Genomic DNA, 3807 nt, shown 5'->3' with positions numbered 1-3807 from the left:
TGGGAGATTTCCTGGGTGTTTTTGTGTGCATCTAAATAAGTTTAATTAAGAGTAGCCTATAATGAATTACATAAATCACATGATATATTATGACAAGAGATTGGCATAATCGACATATAGGCTAATGGTTATAATTTAGTTTTAATTTAGGTATCGTCGAATTTCACCAAAATAATAGCCTATACCAGTGGTCATCAACCGGTCGATCGCGATCTACTGTTCGATCTACTAGTCGAGCACCAAACATGTCTGTAGAAAAGCCAACAATAAAGTATTGTGCTTCTTGTTTTTATTCTGTTGCCGGTAGATGCACTTGATTCAGAAGCCCTGCGCACCGCGGGTAAGCAAAGTGTAGCAAAGTGTTCTCATTTTGAACCATTTGATTTGTCTGAATATACAAACTCCGTCTACACCGTAGACCAGGAGATCTGTTGCTAAATCGAGTGTGCCTACTGCACTGGCCAATCGGATAGCTGAAATCCCCGTGCCTGAAGATCTTCCACTACCCTGACCACAGAACAGTTTAATACGCTGCTACCGGACGTAAGAATGAATCACTTTTATACCATGACCACACAGAAACGGTCTAAGAATACAGCAAAGAGCTGCTGTTTTTTTTCTTTTTCTGAGAGAGTTCATGTTTAAGTTTTTATTCAGCACTGTCAACACTGTTTTATTCACCACTATTATAAAAACATAAAACGTGCTTCTCTGTACTTCCTGTGGCACTGCAACTGCGATGAATGACTAGCCAACAGTGGAGGCTGGTGGGGGGGAGCTATAGGAGGACAGGCTCATTGTAATGGCTGGAATGGAATTAATGGAACAGAGTCAAACAAGTGGATCAATATGTTTGATACCTTTCCACAAATTCCATTCCAGCCATTACAATGAGCCTGTCCAACTATAGCTCATCCCACTAAAGTCACATTTTATTGGTCAGTACACATATTTAGCAGATGGTATTGCAGGTGTAGCGAAATGCTTGTGTTTCTAGCTCCAACAGGTGCAGTAGTATCTAACAATTCACAACAGTACACACAAATCTAAAAGTAAAAGAATGGAATTAAGAAATATATACAAGCAATGTCGGAGTGGCATTGACTAAAATGCAGTAGAATAGAATACATTATATACATATGAGATGAGTAAAGCAGTATGTAAACATTAAGCAGTATGTAAACATGAAGCAGTATGTAAACATTAAAGCAGTATGTAAACATTAAGCAGTATGTAAACATTAAGCAGTATGTAAACATAAAGCAGTATGTAAACATAAAGCAGTATGTAAACATAAAGCAGTATGTAAACATTAAGCAATATGTAAACATTAAGCAGTATGTAAACATAAAGCAGTATGTAAACATTAAGCAGTATGTGAACATTAAGCAGTATGTAAACATTAAGCAGTATGTAAACATTAAGCAGTATGTAAACATAAAGCAGTATGTAAACATAAAGCAGTATGTAAACATTAAGCAGTATGTAAACATTAAGCAGTATGTAAACATTAAGCAGTATGTAAACATAAAGCAGTATGTAAACATAAAGCAGTATGTAAACATTAAGCAGTATGTAAACATTAAGCAGTATGTAAACATAAAGCAGTATGTAAACATAAAGCAGTATGTAAACATTAAGCGTATGTAAACATAAAGCAGTATGTAAACATTAAGCAGTATGTAAACATAGCGTAGACGCAGTATGTAAACATTAAGCAGTATGTAAACATAAAGCAGTATGTAAACATTAAGCAGTATGTAAACGCAGTAGAACGCAGTATGTAAACATTAAGCAGTATGTAAACATAAAGCAGTATGTAAACATTAAGCAGTATGTAAACATAAAGCAGTATGTAAACATTAAGCAATATGTAAACATTAAGCAGTATGTAAACATAAAGCAGTATGTAAACATTAAGCAGTATGTGAACATTAAGCAGTATGTAAACATTAAGCAGTATGTAAACATTAAGCAGTATGTAAACATAAAGCAGTATGTAAACATAAAGCAGTATGTAAACATTAAGCAGTATGTAAACATTAAGCAGTATGTAAACATTAAGCAGTATGTAAACATAAAGCAGTATGTAAACATAAAGCAGTATGTAAACATTAAGCAGTATGTAAACATAAAGCAGTATGTAAACATAAAGCAGTATGTAAACATTAAGCGTATGTAAACATAAAGCAGTATGTAAACATTAAGCAGTATGTAAACATTAAGCAGTATGTAAACATAAAGCAGTATGTAAACATTAAGCAGTATGTAAACATAAAGCAGTATGTAAACATTAAGCAGTATGTAAACATAAAGCAGTATGTAAACATTAAGCAGTATGTAAACATAAAGCAGTATGTAAACATTAAGCAGTATGTAAACATTAAGCAGTATGTAAACATAAAGCAGTATGTAAACATTAAGCAGTATGTAAACATAAAGCAGTATGTAAACATTAAGCAGTATGTAAACATAAAGCAGTATGTAAACATTAAGCAGTATGTAAACATAAAGCAGTATGTAAACATTAAGCAGTATGTAAACATAAAGCAGTATGTAAACATTAAGCAGTATGTAAACATTAAACAGTATGTAAACAACACTAGCCCTGCGTTTGTATTATTATTAGCAGCTCGTCGTGTCTATTTATAGAGGAATATTTCACTTTCTCTGGTCGTAGGAACAACATGTATTTGTGCATGAGGGAGACGCAGTGCGACTCGAGTTTCGTCATCATGTGGAAGACGGTGTCTCCTCTCTGTCAGTCTCACCGGAGGAAAGGAAGGAGAGAGCAGGGGACCGTGAGAAAGAACGGTCATCCAACTCGGAATTCCAAGTCGGAAAGTCGGCCATCTTTCTGGAGCTCAGACCTTCCGACCTGAACATCACTGACCTCATGATTTGACCTAGTTTTTTGTTGTTGTTGTTGTTCCCAGTTGTCTTGGAAGCACCATGACCAACAGGTGCAGGTACTATCAGTCCAGTAAAATATACAACCAAATTATTTCAATTCCTGGTCCTCGGTGCCTTGCAAGTGCTACACCAACAGATCAATGTTCTTATCAAAGCTATAGTTTGGAAATATAATATGGTCAGAGAATACCAATTTTGGCAGGCCAAGCAGACAGCCGACATGCTGTGATAATGTATTAGGCCTACTACCCAAATCTCATTCCGACAGAACTATTTTATAAGCTTAATGTCACATTTTTTTTTAAAGTCAGCGGTAGATCTCGTCTTGCTTTTTGACTGTGAAAGTGATCTTGACTCAGAAAAGGTTGGTAATGGGCCTCCCGAGTGGTCAAAGGGACCGCATCGCAGTGCTAGCAGTGCCACTAGAGAACCTGGTTCATGTCCAGGCTCTGTCGCAGCCGGCCGCGACCGGGAGACCCATGGGGCGAAGCACAATTGGCCCAGCGTCGTCCAGGTTAGGGAGGGTTTGTCCCTTCGCGCACCAGCGACTCCTGCGGCGAGCGCAGTGCACGCTGACACTGTCGCCAGGTGAACAGTGTTTCCTCCGACACGTTAGTGCGGCTTGGTTGGGTTGTGTTTCGGAGGAGGCGCGGCTCTCCTGAGTCCGTACGGGAGTTGCAGCGATAAGACAATATTGGATACCATTAAATTCTGGAGAAAAGGGGTACAAAAATAAATAAATAGGAAAGGTTGGTGACCACTGGCCTATACTATAGCCTAATCAAGTACATTTTTCTGATGGGGGTGGAAATGCCACACTTTAGTCATCTGTTGTCATTGGCTGGTCCAACTTCTGCGCCTTTATTGTCGGCCCACAATGGACTCCGACTTCCC

Source organism: Salmo salar, chromosome 06 (genome assembly GCF_965601325.2).
Source record: "Salmo salar chromosome 06, fSalSal1, whole genome shotgun sequence".
Classification (NCBI taxonomy): Eukaryota; Metazoa; Chordata; class Actinopteri; order Salmoniformes; family Salmonidae; genus Salmo; species Salmo salar.
Note: the sequence above shows the minus strand (reverse complement) of the source record.